This window comes from Dendrobates tinctorius, unplaced genomic scaffold (genome assembly GCF_039654945.1).
Source record: "Dendrobates tinctorius isolate UK_male_01 unplaced genomic scaffold, ASM3965494v1 ptg000059l, whole genome shotgun sequence".
Lineage (NCBI taxonomy): Eukaryota > Metazoa > Chordata > Amphibia > Anura > Dendrobatidae > Dendrobates > Dendrobates tinctorius.
The window spans coordinates 2,929,689-2,951,015 of NW_027361727.1; the positions used below are offsets into that span (position 1 = coordinate 2,929,689).

Below are 21,327 nucleotides of genomic sequence, written 5' to 3' on the forward strand. Positions count from 1 at the left end.
TGTTTAGGCCCGTTACCTTCTGAGTTACAAGCTGTGGAGTTCGTGACTCAGTGTCCACTCGAATGACACTTCTCCAGAAGGCCACTCTATCTCATCAGTCACTTCTCTTCAGGATCTCGCTAGCCTTAGCTTTTGGTCTCCTCTTACTGTGGATCACCCAACAGACAGTACTGCTCCCTTTTCACTCTAAATTATTTCATGACTAACTAACTAACAGGAACACAGTCACTTTTCCTAACACTAACCCCACCCCCTATGGGCTAGTCCCAAACATTAACTCTATCCCAACTTACCCTATCGTCACTACTACCTATACTACAGTAATTTATCTACATCTTAGCTTACATTACTAACATCCTATACTATACATTATGCATTACCATATCACAATCCACACTACGTATCATTAACACAATTCACATTATATCACAATACAGCACATCACATAACAATGAACTTGTCTCTTCAAGAGGGAAATGTGAGCAGCATGTCCACATCCTTACACAGGATAGATTCAGGGTTACAGGTGGTGAATGTTCGAGGACCTGATGAAGAAAAACCTTCCAAAGACTGATCGCTTAATATTTAATTACTCCATATTTTGGCCAGTTACATTAGCTTGTTGATCTAATTTTTTGTGCCAAACACAAAGCTTATGTGTCAGAGTTTAGATGAGCCACATCGACCTCAAAATTAGTCCAAATTTTTGAATAGTTATAAAATGTTGGGCAACGATTTAAATATTTGTCCATTTCTTTGTGACACGAAACATACACAATTGTTGCATGATTCCTTCTAAATGTTTTATTTGACCCCCCAAATTACACGTTATGGATATTTATAACATATTAGGTTGGATCTCATTTTGGTTTGCAGCAGTAAACAGACAATGGAGGAAAGTAATAGAAATATAAAGGTCAGTGAAGCAATTGTCTGCGATCATTCTCGGTAAGTGATTTACTCCCGGTGTCTGTGATCCATGGTTTGACGATACATTAGCGGATATTCATCAATGGAAGAGTAAAATACATTAATTAAAGCTGTGTGCTGAGTGTGACAGAGGGAGATAGAGAGGGTCATAAAATCTATGGATTTTATAGCGAGAAAGAGGATTCTCCTGTTGTTAAAATGAAGCCTTTTAAACTGTCAACCTGAATGAGAAGCGCAGCCCTTCCCTGACGAAAATTCATCCATTTTTTATTGTATTCCCCTCTCTGTGCATGGCTTAACGTTACCATCCATGTTCTAATTGGAGAATTGATGTAGACTACTCTGGATGCAGGTCATCCGATCGCTCGGGCATCAAAAAGACTCCGACCGGAAACCAAAGAAAAGCCTGATCAAGAGCAACGTATGTTTGAGAATGGATGAAAATGTGACTGAAAATTGTCCAAAAACTGATCCTCCGTGTCTTTAATGAACCTCCACATCTGCAAAGTCTTCAATGACTTACACCTCCAAATGAACCTTTTATGTCAAAAATGCTCTGTATTGACCTCAATGACCCTCCAGATCCAAAATGACCCTCCACGGCAGCAATGACTCTCCTTGTCTGCAATGTTCCTACTTAACCGCAATGACCCTCCAGTTCCAAAATGCTCCATCAAATCCATAAAGACCCTCTATATCCACAAACACCCTCAACTTCTGCAATGACCTGCAACTTCTGCAGTGACCCTCAACTTTCACAATGACCTGCAACTTCCACAATGCTTCTTCTCGTCCACAATGCTCCTCCACGTTCACAATGCTCCTTCTCGTGCACAATGCTCCTCCACGGGTGCAATGACCTGCATCTTCCGCAATGCTCCTTCTTGTCCACAATGCACATTCACAGTGCTCCTCCACGGGTGCAATGACCTGCATCTTCCGCAATGCTCCTTCTCGTCCACAATGTTCCTTCTCATCCACAATGTACCTCCACATCCACAATGCTCCAACCACGGGTGCATTGACCTGCATCTTCTGCAATGCTCCTTCTCGTCCACAATGTTCCTTCTCATCCACAATGCACCTCCACATCCACAATGCTCCAACCATGGGTGCAATGACCTGCATCTTCTGCAATGCTCCTTCTCGTCCACAATGTTCCTTCTCATCCACAATGCACCTCCACATCCACAATGCTCCAACCATGGGTGCAATGACCTGCATCTTCTGCAATGCTCATTCTCGTCCACAATGTTCCTTCTCATCCACAATGTACCTCCACATCCACAATGCTCCAACCACGGGTGCATTGACCTGCATCTTCTGCAATGCTCCTTCTCGTCCACAATGTTCCTTCTCATCCACAATGCACCTCCACATCCACAATGCTCCAACCATGGGTGCAATGACCTGCATCTTTTGCAATGCTCATTCTCGTCCACAGTGTTCCTTCTCATCCAAAATGCACCTGCACATTCACAATGCTCCTCCATGGGTGCAATGACCTGCATCTTCTGCAATGCTTCTTCTCATCCACAATGCTCCGCCACATCCGCAATGACCCTCCATGTACGCAATACTCCTTCATGACTGCAATGAACCTTCATGTCTGCAATGATCCTTCATAACCGCAATGATCCTTCATAACCGCAATGACCCTACATGTCCGTAAAGACCTTTTATGTCTGCAAATCCACAAGCACCCTTCCTGTCCACAATGACCATTGCTGTCCACAATGACATTTCTTCACCACTCATCCAGGCATCATACGTAGGCAAATTAGACACAAACACTCTAGTACAGAAGTCATCAGACCATTGCCTAGGAGCAACAGATTTGTTTAACATGCCTATCCGTGTTGTAATTGGATCATTGAAGTGGATTACTCTAGATCAGTGTTCCCCAACTCCGGTCCTCAAGAGCCACCAACACATCTTGTTTTCAGTGTTTCCTTTGTATTGCACAAGTGATGGAATTATTGTCTCTGCAGGTACTCCAGTTACCAGCTTGACAATACTAAGGAAATCCTGAAAACATGACCTGTTGGTGGCTCTTGAGTACCAGAGTTTGGGAACACTGCTCTAGATGAACTTCACACTATCATATGGACATAAAAAAGCTATCTTAAACGCAAAGTAACAATCGAGCAAGAGCAAAAAAACACGAAGGATGATATGATAGTGGACAACTGTCAGTCACATTTTCATCCAATGACCTTCTCGTGCACAATGACCCTTTATGTCCACTCATCTATGCATCATACGTAGGCAAAGTAGACACATACGCTCTCCTATGCAAGTCATCAGACTATTGTCTCGCGACAACAGATTTGACCTTGTCAAGATTTGATTCATATACGGTAACTTTAGAAGAACCATCAGAAAACATCAAAGAAACTACATAATCATTGACACAAAAAAGTAGCACAGTAGACCACCCACGAGTAACTCCACACTGAAACATGGAGAAAATGATTGCCACGTGATGTAAAGGTTGCATGATTAACTCTACATGGTCCAAAACCAGAGTCTAAGAGTAATTTGCCCAGGATCTAACATCTTTCTATTAGGCTAGGGTCAAATGGGTGTTTTCTCTCCATCCGAGAAAAACGGTCAGATCATGACAATCAGACTCTGATCAGAGCTCGATCTGACTGTCTCGAAGGTGGAGAGTAAGAAAAAAAAAGTTTCTCCACCTTCTCCATGAAGTCAGTCCGTGCGTGTTCCAATTTTTTTTTACTGAACCATCCGATTCTCGGAGGCAACTCGTGCATGCTGAACCAGAATAACACCGACCGATAGAATAACGCTGGTACGAACGCTATCCATCAAAACAACGGATGACACTATTACGATTTAAAGGGTCCCTCAAACAGATTCTAAATAAAAGGTGGAAAACTTTGAAAAAAAAAAAAAAACTTAACACAACTCATAAAATAAAACAACTCAAGTCAAGATTAGCCATTTCCTTTTATTGTTACCATTATTTTCCAAAGAATATTCCCCAAAACTGTTTCACATCCAAATTGTTACAGAGTAGCACTCTCTTCCCCTCTCGCAGCAGAGAAATTCCAGCAGTGATGTCGACCACCAAGACACAGCTGCACATAAACAAAACCCAGGTCTGTAAAGTTCCGGAATCTCCTATAAGATAATCCTTTAATCGTCCCACCATGGGGAAATTCTATAATTCTATAATGCTCATCATCGGCTTATCATGGACGGGAAAGGAACAAAGATTCTGATTGACTGAGGGTTGAAAAAAAAAAAAAGAATACTAAATGGAAATCTGAAGCTTTCCTATAACAATGGTACAATCCCTCTCATATTCTAAGGCTATAATGGACCAGTCTTGTCTATTATATTTCATCCCAGCCTTTTCTGTTCTCTCCCAGCTCCTCTCTATGATACGAGTGATTATCCTGGTGAGGATCTTGACCCCATCGTCTTTTATTCAAGGACTGAGGCTAAGTGGTTCTAATCCTCATGTATATATGATATGATAATGTGTTTTATGTACTTTCCATAATTCCTTGTTTATGTTTCTTGCTCTTTTTTTCTCGTTTGCTTTCCCCATGAGGTAGAGGAGCGACAGCTGGGAGTTATATATAATGCAGCGGGGGCCGGAAGAGAGGAGCGCTGCACTAGGAGACCACTACACTTAATATTGATTTCACATGGGTAAATAGTTGCTTCAGGTTTTTATCTCGAGTGGGTCTCTACCAGCCATAAAAAGCTTACAATAGCAGAAGCACTAAAGGAAAGTTGTAAATGGACATTAAATCATGATTAGGAGGAGGAAACTCCCCAGTCAGAAATGAACAGCAGAACCTGTGATACATCTCAAGACCGCAGAGACGTACAAAAGGGGGCTACACTTTTTTAAGCCTCATCACTATTTTGGGGGAATTTTGAACAGTGTCCTGCTAATGGCATCCACAAGGATCAGCTGTAATCTGCAGCAAGTGTTTGAAATTCCTACAGTGCCACCACTGGAGAAATAAGGCATTACAAAGTAACGGATGAGTTCATTTCCAGTTTGCAAGACTTTCCCATTAATAATATCCAATCACATCCCTACAAATTAATATATATATATATATATATATATATCAGCTGAAGAGCCCGGCGCTGCCCAGGCATAGTAACTAACTACATTTAGTTATAACAAATTATAATGATTATATCTATATATATAAAGTTGAGTGTATAGCCCCGCCCACTCCGCATAGCCACATTCACTATAATATCCCACATCATCCCGTCAGCCAGAGCCACCGGACTACTACCCCTAATATCCCACATCATCCCATCAGCCAGAGCCACCGGACTACTACCCATAATATCCCACATCATCCCATCAGCCAGAGCCACCGGACTACTCCCCCTAATATCCCACATCATCCCATCAGCCAGAGCCACCGGACTACTACCCCTAATATCCCACATCATCCCATCAGCAAGAGCCACCGGACTACTACCCCTAATATCCCACATCATCCCATCAGCCAGAGCCACCGGACTACTACCCCTAATATCCCACATCATCCCATCAGCCAGAGCCACCGGACTACTACCCATAATATCCCACATCATCCCATCAGCCAGAGCCACCGGACTACTACCCATAATATCCCACATCATCCCATCAGCCAGAGCCACCGGACTACTACCCCTAATATCCCACATCATCCCATCAGCCAGAGCCACCGGACTACTACCCCTAATATCCCACATCATCCCATCAGCCAGAGCCACCGGACTACTACCCCTAATATCCCACATCATCCCGTCAGCCAGAGCCACCGAACTACTACCCATAATATCCCACATCATCCCGTCAGCCAGAGCCACCGGACTACTACCCCTAATATCCCACATCATCCCATCAGCCAGAGCCACCGGACTACTACTCCTAATATCCCACATCATCCCGTCAGCAAGAGCCACCGGACTACTACCCCTAATATCCCACATCATCCCGTCAGCAAGAGCCACCGGACTACTACCCCTAATATCCCACATCATCCCATCAGCCAGAGCCACCGGACTACTACCCATAATATCCCACATCATCCCATCAGCCAGAGCCACCGGACTACTACCCCTAATATCCCACATCATCCCATCAGCCAGAGCCACCGGACTACTACCCATAATATCCCACATCATCCCATCAGCCAGAGCCACCGGACTACTACCCCTAATATCCCACATCATCCCATCAGCCAGAGCCACCGGACTACTACCCCTAATATCCCACATCATCCCATCAGCCAGAGCCACCGGACTACTACCCATAATATCCCACATCATCCCATCAGCCAGAGCCACCGGACTACTACCCCTAATATCCCACATCATCCCATCAGCCAGAGCCACCGGACTACTACCCATAATATCCCACATCATCCCATCAGCCAGAGCCACCGGACTACTTATATCCCACATCATCCCGTCAGCTAGATCCACCGGACTACTACTCCTAATATCCCACATCATCCCGTCAGTCATAGCCACCGGACTACTACTCCTAATATCCCACATCATCCCATCAGCCAGAGCCACCGGACTACTACCCCTAATATCCCACATCATCCCGTCAGCCAGAGCCACCGGACTACTACCCCTAATATCCCACATCATCCCATCAGCCAGAGCCACCGGACTACTACCCCTAATATCCCACATCATCCCGTCAGCCTGGGGTCAGAACTAGAGCGCTGAGTGGAACGGTCCTAACTATCCATACAGGGGATCCTTTTAAGAGAGGCCTGGCATCAGAACCAGTGTGCTGAGTGGATTTGCCCTGACTTTCATACCAATGATTCCTTTAATAGAAGCCTGGGGTGATAATCAGAGCGCTGAGGAATTTACCCTAACTTCCATACCGGAGATCCATTTAAGAGAGGCCTGGGGTCAGTACCAAAGCGCAGAGTGGATTTGCCCTCATTTCCACACTGAGGATCCCTTTAAAAGGGCCTTGGGGGTCAGAACCAGAGCGCTGAGTGGAATTGCCCTGACTTCCATACCAATGATCCCTTTAAGAGAGCCTGGGGTCAGAATCAGAGCGCTGAGTGGAACGGTCGTAACTTCCATACCAGGGATCCCTTTAAGAGACCCTGGGGTCAAAACCAAAGTGCTGGATGGATTTGCCCTGACTTCCATAATAATGAACCCTTTAAGAGGAAAGATGTGCCTATGGATGGAGGATGTGTGATGTGGATATGGGCAAGGAGGGGGTGATTCATTTCTGTCATATGCTCGCTGCTCCTTTCTGGGGGACAGAAAATGGCTCGGAGCTTATGTTTCCGGGGATGCTAGATTTCTCCCACCCGGTCACTGGATGCTGAGGTGTTGTCGTGGAGTGAGAAAACTGTTGCTTATAGCAACCAATCACAGCTCAGCTTCTTTTAAACAGCTCCAGTGAAATGAAAGATGCTTCGTGATTGGATGGTGACACACACACACACATTCAAATATATATATATATACATATATATATATATATATATACACACACACACACACACACACACATATATATACTCCCCATAGGCGATTACAATAAAAGCTATTTTTACTTTTACGGAAAGCGCATTCTAAAATGTTGTATATGTCGGCATACAGGTGCTGACCGTTACGTAAACTGGATAAAACCTGCTGACAGGTTCCCTTTAAGAGGATAAAAACTTTGATGGGAGTGCTTCTTTACATGTACTTTATTGGGATTGTTAGTGATTTCGCAACACAAAGTAGCAAGTGTTTGTGAAGTTTAAAGGAATGAGAGGTTTGTATCAAATACGTATTTTATGCAATAAAATGCAAATTAATTATGTAAAAATCCTACAATGTGATTTTCTGGATTTTATTTTTAGATTCTGTTTCTTACAGTTGAAGTCAGTGGTGGATTATAATGAGGTCAATCTGGGCGGTAGCCCAGGGCCCAGTGGTGTGGGGGGCCCACCAACCCAAGGAAAATTGCCCCATTATAATCCGCCACCATAACGCCATACCCCCCCCATGTACCAACCCCTTCCTCCCTCCCAGACCCACCGGCCACCGCAGCACCAGCCCCTCACTGATAAATCCCTGCTCTTTGCACACAGGACCTGTGATGAGATCACAGGAGGGGAGGAGTCAGGGGTTACATGATCAGGGGCTTCAGTCAGAGGCCCCTGATCATGTGACACCTGACTCCTCCCCTCCTGTGACCTCATCACAGGTCCTGTGCACACAGCCCTCAATGTATTGTATGCGGGACTATGCTGTGCTGGTTGTCATGGTGCTGGATGAGGGAATTATGTGTGGGGTCAGTAGGGGTTTACAGGGTGGAAGTAGCTGCGTGTGTGTGCGAGGTGTACAGAGCAGAGCCGCGCGTGTGCGAGGTGTACAGAGCAGAGCCGCGCGTGTGCGAGGTGTAAAGAGCAGAGCCGCGCGTGTGCGAGGTGTACAGAGCAGAGCCGCGTGTGCGAGGTGTACAGAGCAGAGCCGCGCGTGTGCGAGGTGTACAGAGCAGAGCCGCGCGTGTGCGAGGTGTACAGAGCAGAGCCGCGCGTGTGCGAGGTGTACAGAGCAGAGCCGCGCGTGTGCGAGGTGTACAGAGCAGAGCCGCGCGTGTGCGAGGTGTACAGAGCTGCGCATGTGCACGGAGCGGAGCTGCGCATGTGCGAGGTGTATGGAGCGGAGCCACGAATGTGCGAGGTGTACGGAGCGGAGCTGCGAGTGTTCGACGTGTACGGAGCAGAGCTGCGAATGTGCGAGGTGTACGGAGCAGAGCTGCGCGCGTGCGAGGTGTACGGAGCGGAGCTACGCGCGTGCGAGGTGTACGGAGTGGAGTCATGCGTGTACGGAGCAGAGCCGTGTGTGTGTACGAGGTGTACAGAGCAAAGCTGCGTGTGTGTACGAGGTGTACGGAAGTGAAGTCGCATGTGTGTATGGAGCGAAGCCGCGTGTGTGTACGAGGTGTGCTGAGCGAAGCCGCCTGTGTGTACGGAGCGAAGCCGCGTGTGTGTACGAGGTGTACGGAGCGGAGCCGCGTGTGTATGAGGTGTACGGAATGGAGCCCTGTGTGTACAAAGTGTACAGAGCTCAGCCGTGTGTTTACGGAGCGGAGCCACGTATGTACGAGGTGTATGGAGCAAAGCCGCATGTCTACAAGGTTTACGGAGAAGAGCCATGTGTGTACAAGGTGTACAGGGCATGGCCACGTGTGTATAAGGTGTACGGAGCAGAGCCGCATGTGTACAACGTTTACGGAGTGGAGCCATGTGTGTACTGAGTGGAGCCGTGTGTGCGAGGTGTACGGAGCAAAGCCGTGTGTATGAGGCATACAAAGCGGAACCGTGTATGTATGAGGTGTGCAGAGCCATGCGTGTGCAAGGTGTATGATGGGGAGCATTCACACCTCCCAAACGTCCCTGATTTTGAGAGTCTGCCCCACTGCCCCGACCGGGAGCTTACTTTCCCCGCGGACAAAGGAGTATACGTCGGAGCCTCGAGGAGCACTTGAAAACTCGCACATGACATTCCATCGGAAGTGACGTGCTGCAAGCTGACTGGAGGAGATTGTGACTGAACCATGGAGGCACTTTAGGGGATGCTTCAGATCATCACCATGTCCTCCTCCGACAGCGGGATCGCCTTGGACTCAGGGATGTCGGCCATGTGAGTGGATCATGATAAGTCCTGCCCCAGGAAGCTCAGGTGGGCACTACAATGTGAGCCCAATGTGAATCTTTCTTTCCCCTCTTTCCTTGTCTTTCTTTCTTTCTTTCTCTCTGTTCTTTCTTTCATTCACTTTCTGTTCTTTCTTTCCCCTCTTTCTTTCTCTCTCCCTCTCTGTTCTTTCTTTCCACTTTCTTTCTTTTTTTCTCTTTGTTCTTTCACCTCTTTCTTTCTCTTTCTTTCCTACTCTTTGTTCCTTCTTTCCTCTCTTTCTCTCTCCCTCTCTGTTCTTTCTTTCCCCTCTTTCTTTCTCTCTGTTCTTTCTTTCCCCTTTTTTTTCTCTCCCTCTCTGTTCTTTCTTTCTCCTCTTTCTTTTTTTCTCTCTGTTCTTTCTTTCTGTCCCGTCTTTCTCTCTGTTCTTTCTTCCTTTCTCTCTCTGTTTCTCTCTTTCTTTCTTCTTTCATTCTCACTGTTCTTTCTTTCTCTCTCCTTTCTTTCTCTGTTCTTTCTTTCTTTTCCTCAGTACCAGTCAGTGTGCCCACAGTACCAGCCACTGTGCCCTCAGTACCAGTCAGTGTGATCAGCAGTGCTAAATGGGTGTGGTTGGGGCATGGACATGGGTGTGGTCGGGCGGGCGGTAACCAATCATCATAGTGGAATTCATCTGTTTCAATCAACTTTGTTATATGTGGGCAGTGGGCACCTCTAGTAAGGTGGGCACGAGATGGCGGGTCTTGTCACCTCTGCCTCACACATAAGTTACTATGAGGTGTACTTTATTCCTGCCACATTTCTTTCTTGGCCTACTGAGAGAAATGTTTTGACCAGTTGAAAGTTATACAACCTGAGGATTGTGCATGTGTGCGCTGCCCGCATATATATATTTACTTACTCCGACCCCTATATAAACCCTGCACCTCCGACCGCCGTCCACTTTCCCATACTCCTGTTCTAATCCTGGGGTCTTTTTTGGTCCCCCCTTGGTCCTCCACATGCTGAACATCTGGGACATGACTAACATTGCGCAATGTGCGCTTGTTCGTCGCCAGATGCAGCGTCGTGTCCAGTGTGTAAGGAGACGGCGACTTGTCTATGGAGATAACCCCTCTGCTGACATGTTGGGCACAGCCTGTGACAAGGAGCATCTCTTCCTGTGTATCCGGCCACAGGCTGCACATCGGAGGCTGCTTCTTCTATCTGGGGAAGCTCATGAAGCAGAAGCCTCTGTGTGACTCATGTGAAGTAACTTGTCTGACAGGTCATGGGTCCAGGTCAGCAGGTGATTGCAGACTATTAGCTGGTTTCGATGTTAGGTACAGGTGAGTAAGGAATAGATGTTGGGTGGAAGCCTTCCAGTATTTGTAAGGCCTTGTGCACACGCTGAGTATTTGGTGAGTTTTTACCTCAGTATTTATAAGGCCTTGTGCACACGCTGAGTATTTGGTGAGTTTTTCACTCAGTATTTGTAAGGCCTCATGGACACGCTGAGCATTTGGTGTTTTTTACCTCAGTATTTGTGAGGCCTCGTGCACACGTTGCGTATTTGCAGAGTTTTTGTACCTCAGTATTTAACCCCTTCCTGCCCGAAGGGGGGCCCACAGAGTCTGAACAGCCCGGGGCCCTGGCTACCCTTAATCCACCCCTGGCTGAAGTGTACTCACAATAAAACTACATACTGTATATACAGTACAGACCAAAACTTTGGACACACTTCCAAAGAGTTTTCTTTGTTTTCATGACTATAAAAATTGTAGATTCACTCTGAAGGCATCAATACTATGAATTAACACATGTGGAATTATCTAATTAACAAAAAAGTGTGAAACAACTGAAAATATGTCTTATATTCCAGGTTCTTCAAAGTAGCCACCTTTTGCTTTGATTACTGCTTTGCAAACTCTTGGCTTTCACTTGATGAGCTTCAAGAGGTAGTCACCAGAAATGGTTTTCACTTCACAGGTCTGCCCTGTCAGGTTTAATAAGTGGGATTTCTTGCCTTATAAATGGGGTTGGGACCATCAGTTGTGTTGTGCAGAAGTCTGGTGGATACACAGCTGATAGTCCTACTGAATAGACTGTTAGAATTTGTATTATGGCAAGAAAAAAGCAGCTAAGTAAAGAAAAACGAGTGGCCATCATTCCTTTAAGAAATGAAGGTCGGTCAGTCCGAAAAATTGGGAAAACTTTGAAAGTGTCCCCAAGTGCAGTGGCAAAAACGAACAAGCGCTACAAAGAAACTGGCTCACATGAGGACCGCCCCAGGAAAGGAAGACCAAGAGTCACCTCTGCTGCGGAGGATAAGTTCATCCGAGTTACCAGCCTCAGAAATCGCAGGTTAACAGCAGCTCAGATTAGAGACCAGGTCAATGCCACACAGAGTTCTAGCAGCAGACAAATCTCTACAACAACTGTTAAGAGGAGACTTTGTGCAGCACGCCTTCATGGTAAAATAGCTGCTAGGAAACCACTGCTAAGGACCGGCAAGAAGCAGAAGAGCCTTGTTTGGGCTAAAGAACACAAGGAATGGACATTAGACCAGTGGAAATCTGTGCTTTGTTCTGATGAGTCCAAATTTGAGATCTTTGGCTCCAACGACTGTGTCTTTGTGCAACGCTGAAAAGGTGAACGGATGGACTCTACATGCCTGGTTCCCACCGTGAAGAATGGAGGAGGAGGTGTGATGGTGTGGGGGTGCTTTGCTTGTGACACTGTTGGGAATTTATTCAAATTTGAAGGCATACAGAACCAGCATGGCTACCACAGCATCTTGCAGCGGCATGCTATTCCATCCGGTTTGCGTTTAGTTGGACCATCATTTATTTTTCAACAGGACAATGACCCCAAACTCACCTCCAGGCTGTGTAAGGGCTATTTCAGCAAGAAGGAGAGTGATGGGGTGCTATGCCAGATCTGAACCCAATCGAGATGGTTTGGGGTGAGCTGGATCGCAGAGTGAAGGCAAAAGGGTCAACAATTGCTAAGCATCTCTGAGAACTCCTTCAAGACTGTTGGAAGACCATTTCCGGTGACTACCTCTTGAAGCTCATCAAGAGAATGCCAAGAGTGTGCAAAGCAGTAATCAAAGCAAAAGGTGGCTACTTTGAAGAACGTAGAATATAAGACATATTTTCAGTTGTTTCACACTTTTTTGTTAATTATATAGTTCCACATGTGTTAATTCATAGTTTTGATGCCTTCAGAGTGAATCTACAATTTTCATAGTCATGAAAAAAAAGAAAACTCTTTGAATGAGAAGGTGTGTGTGTCCAAACGTTTGTTCTGTACTGTATATACAAGTGCTTCTCACAAAATTAGAATATCATCAAAAACTTAATTTATTTCAGTTCTTCAGCACAAAAAGTGAAACTCATATTATATAGAGTCATTACATACAGAGTGATCTATTTCACATGTTTATTCCTGTTAATGTTGATTATGGCTTACAGCCAATGAAAACCCAAAAGTCATTATCTCAGTAAATTAGAATACTTTAAACACCAGTGTGAAAATTGATTTTAACCCCTTCAGAGCTTTTTTCAGTTTTGCATTTTCGTTTTTCGGTTTCCTCCTTCCCTTTTTATTTTTCCGTCAATATGGCCGTATGAGGGCTTATTTTTTGTGGGACGAGTGGTACGTTTGATCGACATCATTGGTTTTAGCATGTCGTGTACTCAAAAACGGGAACAAAATTCAAAGTGCCGTGAAACTGCAAAAAAAGTGCAATCCCACACTTGTTTTTTGTTTGGCTTTTTTACTAGGTTCACTAAATGCAGCAAAAGAGCAAAAAGGTTTACCTGTCCAGGCCTCCAGACAAATGCACTATCAGGATGCAGTGGACCCATATAATTAAGATGGCAACACAGGTGCAAGAATACCGATGAGACAACCGCTCACAGCCTAGCAATACATGGAGGGGGTGGTTGCCTGGTATGTTAATGCACAATAAAAAACTTGTATGCGGCGCTGTTCACACTATGTCCATGCACAGTATCCAGGCCAGCCTAGTAGTGACGCCCTTCTATTAGCTCAGGCGGGCTGCCCAGCGCCATCAAAATGCATGCCATGTGAACAGACTCCGCAGTTTACAAGACCAAATGGGCCCAACTGCACCCTGAATAAAAAGTGCAAAAAACACATTAAAAAATGTGGAGTATTAGCTATTACGCCATTTAGCGAGCAGGTTATTCCTTTTTTTATTCATAAATCGGGCAATTCTGAACGCGGCGATACCAAAAATGTGTATGTGTGATTTTTTTTTTATTGTTTTATTTTTAATGGGGCGAAAGGGGATGATTTAAAGTTTTATTTTTTTATATTTTTAAAACAATTTTTTTTTTTTACTTTTGGCATGCTTCAATAGCCTCCACAGGAGGCTAGAAGCTGCCATAGCACGATTACCTCTGCTACATAGAGGTGATGTTCAGATCGCCTCTATGTAGCAGAATTACTGCATTGCTATTAGAGCCGACCACAGGGTGGCGCTCATAGCAATCCTGCATCAACAACCATAGAGGTCTCAAAGAAACCTCTGGTTGTTATGCCGACGAACTGATGACCCCTGATCACATGACGGGGGTCAGCGGCGCATGTATTGTGCTTGTTAAATGCCGCTGTCAAAAGGTATCAACCACTGAGGACTCTCAATTCTGAAGAGTTTGGCAGCGGCATTTAACTAGTTAATAGGCGTCGGTGTCCGGGCTTTGATGCAGGCTCACTGCTGGAGCCCACATCAAAGCGAGGGTTCTGCCATTGGACTACTATACTGTCTAATGGCAGTAAGGGGTTAAAAACCAAATTGTTGGCCTACTGAAATATATGCTCAGTAAATGCCGTCAATACTTGGTCGGGGCTCCTTTTGCATCAATTACTGCATCAATGCAGCGTGGCATGGAGGCGATCAGCCTGTGGCACTGCTGAGGGGATATGGAAGCCCAGGTTGCTTTGATAGCAGCCTTCAGCTCATCTGCATTGTTGGGTCTGGTGTCTCATCTTCCTCTTGACAATACTCCATAGATTCTCTATGGGGTTAAGGTCAGGCGAGTTTGCTGCCAATCAAGCACAGTGATACTGTTGTGTGTACACCAGGTATTGGTACTTTTGGCAGTGTGGACAGGGGCCAAGTCCTGCTGGAGAATGACATTTCCATCTCCAAAAAGCTTGTCGGCAGAGAGAAGCATGAAGTGCTCTAAAATGTCCTGGTAGATGGCTGCGCTGACTTTGGTCTTGATAAAACACAGTGGACCTACACCAGCAGATGACATGGCTCCCCAAACCATCACTGATTGTGAAGACCTCCAGCAGCTTGGATTGTGGCCTCTCCACTCTTCCTCCAGATTCTGGGACCTTGATTTCCAAATGAAATGCAAAATTTATTTTCATCTGAAAACAACACCTTGGACCACTGAGCAATTGTCCAGTTCTTTTCCTCCTTGGCCCAGGTAAGATGCTTCTGACGTTGTCTATTGGTCATGAGTGGCTGACACAAGGAATGTGACACTTGTAGCCCATGTCCTGATACGTCTGTGTTTGGTGGCTCTTGAAGCAATGACTCCAGCAGCAGTCCACTCCATGTGAATCTCCCCCAAATTTTTGAATGGCCTTTTCTTAACAATCCTTCCAAGGCTGTGGTTATCCCGGTTGCTTGTGCACCTTTTTCTACCACACTTTTTCCTTCCACTCAACTTTCCATTAATATTCTTGGATGCAGCACTGTGTAAACAGCCGGCTTCTTTAGCAATGACCTTTTGTGGAGTGTGTCAATGACTGGCTTCTAGACATCTGTCAAGTCAGCAGTCTTCCCCATGATTGTGGAGCTGCTGAAACAGACTAAAGGACCTTTATAAACACTTAGGAAGCCTTTATAAACACTTAGGAAGCCTTTGCAGTTGTTTTTTGTTAATTATTCTAATTTACTGAGATAATGACTTTTGGGTTTTCATTGGCTGTAAGCCATAATCATCAACATTAACAGAAATAAACACGTGAAATACAGTACTCTGTGTGTAATGACTCTACATAATATATGAATTTCACTTTTTGTATTGAAGAACTGGAATAAATTAACTTTTTGATGATATTCTAATTTTATGAGAAGCACTTGTATTTTAAGGATATTATTGATATTTCCTATATCTGTCAAACTGGGAATTACCGTAAGTCATTTGTTACATTGTTATACCTTATTTCTCCAGTGGTGGTGCTGTGGGAGAATCATAATGTGCTGGCACATTCCCGTTAGGTGACATTATAATGAACTAGATTATGGCCCGATGCCATCGCATCGGGAGGATGTGATAGCATCACACCTCTTGCCATGTTAACCCTCAACACACACACTCCTCTCACCTTTCACCATCTCCACTCACTCTTTCACTCCACATACGACCCCTTCTCTCACTCCGTCTCTCATACTCACGCCGTCATCGCCGCTGCTCCACGATCCCCGACATCTTCTTCCGCCGGCGCCATCCTGGATCCAGACGTTGTCCACGCCGGCGACATGTTCTTGCGGCGACGCCATCTTGAGTATCATGAAATCCCGCGATAGTCAAGATGGCGCCGCCAGAAGAACATGTCGCCGGCGTGGACGACGTCGGGATCCAAAATGGCGTCGGCGAAATCTCGCGAGTTTTCGCCGACGCCATTTTGGATCCCGACGTCGTCCTCGCCGGCGACATGTTCTTGCGGCGACGCCATCTTGAGCATCGCAGGATTTCGCCGATCCAAAATAGCGTCGCCGCAGGAACATGTCGCCGGCGTGGATGCCGTCGAGATCCAAAATGGCGTCGGCGAAATCTCGCGAGATTTCGCCGACGCCATTTTGGATCCCGATGTCCTCCACGCCGGCGACATGTTCTTGCGGTGACGCCATCTTGAGTATCGCGGGATTTCGCCGATCCAAAATGGCGTCGCCGCAAGAACATGTCGCCGGCGTGGAGGACGTCTGGATCCAGGATGGCGCCGGCGGAAGAAGATGTCGGGGATCGTGGATCAGCGGCGATGACGGCGTGAGTATGAGAGACGGAGTGAGAGAAAGGGTCGTATGTGGAGTGAAAGAGTGAGTGGACGTGAGTGGAGATGGTGAAAGGTGAGAGGAGTGTGTGTGTTGAGGAGGAGTGGTGTGTTGAGGGTTAACATGGAAAGAGGTGTGCGGTGACGTCACCGGTTACAACTGGACGGAAGTTGTTACAACCGGAAACTGCATAGGGCATTTATTATTATAGATGTAATAGTTTTTCCTGCTGTACTAGTTTCCACATTGGCTGTGAGACGCCGCTGTGCTACATTTGACCTCTTTTGTGTATTATGTTTTAATATTCATAACTCTCTTCTGTTTTCAGCAGATTAAAGAGAAGAACGTATCACCTGCCATAAACATGTATCCATTTACCAGGTGTAAATGCCGCCGCTTTCCTGAATCCTGCTCCTCTCTGTTCCTGAGATACGGCCCTCTCTTCCCTGTATGTAAATATTGTCTTGTTAGTCAAGGGGGAGTGGCTCTCGGCTCTTTTCTTTAAGACCGCACCCAATTGGTTAACAAGAATAGATTTATACACAAGAAACAGGAGGCCATAGCTCAGGAATGGGGAGGAGCAGGAACAAAAGAAAAACAATGCCGGATTCAGGAGAACAGCAGCAATTACACCAGGTAAAAAAAAATGAATGCTTTTAGTGAGTGACAGGACCCCTTTACACATTGCATGCATCTTCCTGTTTGGATGAAAACTGAAGGCTGCAGTTAATCAGCAGCGACTGACTGGCTGCAGCGGTCACATGATCCACTCTAGAAAGTTGTTGCCAGGAGACTGGAGGGAGACGCTGATATGGGAGACGAGTATATGTTTTTTATTACTATTTCTTATACCGCCCTTAGTTTGGACAACCCCTTTAAGACCATGTATACTGAATGAGGCTTTTGTGGAAATTGGAGAGGTTACTATAGCAACCCGTAAGATCCCCGTTCTTATTCTCTGCAATGGGCGACACCTCCGATTTCCTCTGCATTAGCTTTACATAGAGCTGAATTTCTTATTTAACCCCTTCCCTTCATGATCAGATGCAATTTTTGGAAGAAACCTGGCAAGCAAGTGTTAATTTTCCCTGCAGCGCCACCACAGGTGAAATGAGGTATTACACAATGTCCATTCAGAGATATTCAATTCCCCACAGGGGTATGTGAAAATGTTTCTGCTTTTTTTAAACTTGAGCAAACGGTTTTAAATGTTCTGTATGTGATGGAGAACAGTCCGTAATAATACGAATTCCACCTATAGATACATTTCCAATCAGATGACTTTTTATTTATTTTTTTTACTTAAATGCATGTATTTGTGGCTACAAATCATATTTGCAATCCAGTTTCATTAAAAGCGTTGCGCTCTTTTGCTTTTCCAACCGCTTCCCCCCCCCCAGCTGCACATTCAACTTTGATGTGGTCTATGGCCACGCATCAGCTCAGAGGAGCTCAGAAAAAGACAGAGAAAAGAGTTACAAACTCTCCGGTTGGACTCATAAGAACAAACTCACTGAAGGATTCTCTGTTGACTCATTGTGCAGCCAGCAATATACAATGCAACACAGAGGCTACTGAAGGGAAACGGTGCAACATTTTTTAAGGAAACCCAATTATTAATGTTGCCTTTCATCACTGGGGTCCTGGGTTCAGATCCCACCAAGGACAACATCTGCTGAGCCTGAACTCCCCAATATTTCACCCAGATATTTTTTTTAATCAAACGCTCATTATTTGGGACTGATGGATGGACCGCTCCACGGCACAAGTCCTCTCCTGACTTCAGTCATCAAGCCCGCCGAGCCGGAGATGAGAAACGCGAGGCTGATATCCATCGTCTCACCATTTAACAAGCATGCCCGGATTACAGTCATGAAATATGAAAGTACCGGGGCACGATCGGCCACATTCATCTTCGGCGCAGTCACATTACACCGTGGATCTTAATTTCTGCACAACAATAGTTTTGCCATTTTTACTGCTAAGTCATTTTTAAATCATAAATTCACATCGGATCAGGAACAGAAGGGTACATAGAGGGCACAAGACCCCGAAAACCAAATTCAGGGATAAAGAGGGGGACACACCATTGGTGCAACCTGTGCAGCTGCAAAGAGGACCAAGAGGTAAGGGGCGGACAAAACTTCCAAGGCAGGAGGAACTGTGCATTATGATGAGGTTTTGGACTGTAAAGGGCCAATATAATGTTCTCGTACAGGGGCCCCTCTTCTGTCTCCCGAAATAATGACTTCTCTGGGACAGGTGAGAATTTACTCCTTTACATCCACTGTTGGAAGGAGAAGGTAAAAGTCATAATGATGATTGAGCAATCTGGCCTTTTCGATCATGACTGATGGGCCAGAACTATCTCAGATCTGAGGAGGAGAAGTGCCCTGTCCAGGGGCAAACAAAGTAACGGGTTATGAAACTTATTGAGTGTGGGGAGAAAGGGAAGTGTTGACCTTTGGTTAAAAAAAAGGAAAAATAACCCATGATTTAACATCCAAAAAGCCAAATTTAGGAAAAGTTTTTTCTTAAAAGACAACTTGTATGTGATAATTGAGAGAAAGGTGCCACATGCAATTCATGCTCCATGCATGGACTAGAGATCGTATGGTTAATGTGGTGCTGGGAAAGGGTGTTATCAAGACCACGGATGGGAGGAAGAACAAACAAATCAATTTTGGAACAAATCAAACCGGACATGTCACTGGAAGCAAGGATGACCAACTACGACTTTCCTACTTTGGACACATCATACAGAGAGAGCAATCACCGGAGAAGGATATCACGGGTGGAAGAATGGAAGAAGCAAAGTGACGAGGAAGACCAGCAACGGCGGAGAAGACCCTGGTGGACCTATCTAGGCTTGCACAAGATCGATCAAGTCAGAAATGTCAATGGAAGCAAGGATCATCGAGATATGACTTTCCTACTTTGGACACATCATACAGAGAGAGCAATCAGTGGCGAAGGACATCATGGTCGGAAGAATGGAAGGAACAAGGTGAAGAGGGAGACCAGCAACGGCGGAGAAGATCTTGGTGGACCTATCTAGGCTGCACAAGATCGATCTTCCTACTGAGTGTTCGTCCTTTATGTCTCGAGGGCGCGAGATCAAGCTGAAGGTCATGAAAATACAAAGAAAGTGCTCGCTGCGTTGCCAATAACGAAAGATTTGTAAAGATTTAGTAGCTATTAAGTTAAAGTTTCCGAAGAGCAAAAAAGTAGCAGATTTTGCACCGCAGATTCACTTGCAGAAGATCTGTTGCATTTTACACTGTTGGCAAAGTGCATGAGGTTTTTAGAAATCTAATGCACGAGCTGCAAAAGAAAAAATCTCTGCAGTGTCAATTGGTGAGAATATGCTGCTGCGGATATTGCTGCGGCATCGGCGCTGCGTGAGGTCCGCGATGGAAAGGCTACGTGGGAATGTAGCCGGAACAGTGAGATGGCAGCGCTTGTTCTAGATCAGGTTCATTTAAGCTGTAAAGATCCAGATGTAGCAGAGCGGAGTTTGTTATTCCACTGTGTAAGGAGAACTCTTCACCATCAGGTGACACATTCGGCTCTGCTACATCTGTGCATGGCTGTTGGATAAAATATGGAGCACTGGCGGACACACACAGAAAAGAAGGGCCCTAGTGCAAGAACAGTATATGGGCCCTTCCCAGTCCAACAACCCATCATAATGCACAATTCCTCCCACTTTGGAGGTGGCAGTGGCGCCCCTGTACCCCTTGGACCTCAATGATATGTCCACCCCCGATATGGAGCTCTTCATACCATACCTCCCATGTAACCGATGCAAAATTTGTCGCCCTCCCCCCCCCGCTCCATCTCTCCAAAACTCTCGCTACTTATTTGCCATCACACATAATTACCGGCGGGCGCTCAGCGGCAGGCGCTCTGCTAAATTCTTTTACTGACAGTTTCCTTTCCAGCAGTCAAGGTGCCATTTCAAAGGTTTCAATTGCATGAGATTGTATCTGGTGTAATTCAGAAATAAGAACCAGCGCACTCTGTAAGCTCTCCGTACACGGGGATGGGAGATGTAATCTGTGGAGCGCAGGACGGCACAGAAGCGGCAGATGCTGCAGGTAGGAGGGAGGGATCTGCTCTTCTGCTCAGCACCGTACGTGTGAGGCAGGATTACAGCGAGGGGGGCAAAATAGGGAATTGTCCTGGATCCTCCACAACACAAAACATTGGTTTTATTTTATTTATATATTTATTTTTACACAGTATGGCGGTATTATTACACATTGTGCGGTATCTAACAATCTTATTTGGGCAGTGAATTATAGACTCGCATTGTTTGCACACACAGAGCATACAGTGCTGGAGAACATCTTGGTGCCAGGGGCAATTGCACACAGAGGCCCAACGGTAAAGGTTGCACACCCCCATCATCAGAACAGTGACAGCATAATAAACTATTAAACAGCAAAAGGCGCATATACTGTTCATATACAAAGGTCGTCTTAAAATTATTTTTCTTACTGATATGAGCACCATATGGCAGTATTTTTTGAGCATTTTATCATAGTTTTACTGTAGCACTGCACTGTATGTCAACATTATTTTAGTACAATATTGCAGTATTACTTGAGTACTATAGCAGTGTTATTGGTAGCAACAATTGCGTGCTATATGGCAGTATTATTGGTTCACTATACTGTAGTATTTGTATCAGAGCATTGAATGGTAATAATATT

The 21,327-nt window shown here is 45.4% G+C and overlaps 1 protein-coding gene and 1 long non-coding RNA gene across 5 annotated transcripts in view; both read right to left on the reverse strand.

Annotated features, from left to right (window-relative positions):
- NELL1 (neural EGFL like 1) overlaps positions 1 to 21,327 on the reverse strand; it is an 860,783-nt gene that overhangs the window by 493,315 nt on the left and 346,141 nt on the right. The window lies entirely within an intron of this gene.
- LOC141092295 (uncharacterized) lies at positions 1,214 to 5,630 on the reverse strand. Its single transcript, XR_012232758.1, has 2 exons — positions 1,861 to 5,630; positions 1,214 to 1,790 (listed from the first exon to the last, which is right to left on the reverse strand). It is a non-coding gene; the product is annotated as an uncharacterized lncRNA (long non-coding RNA).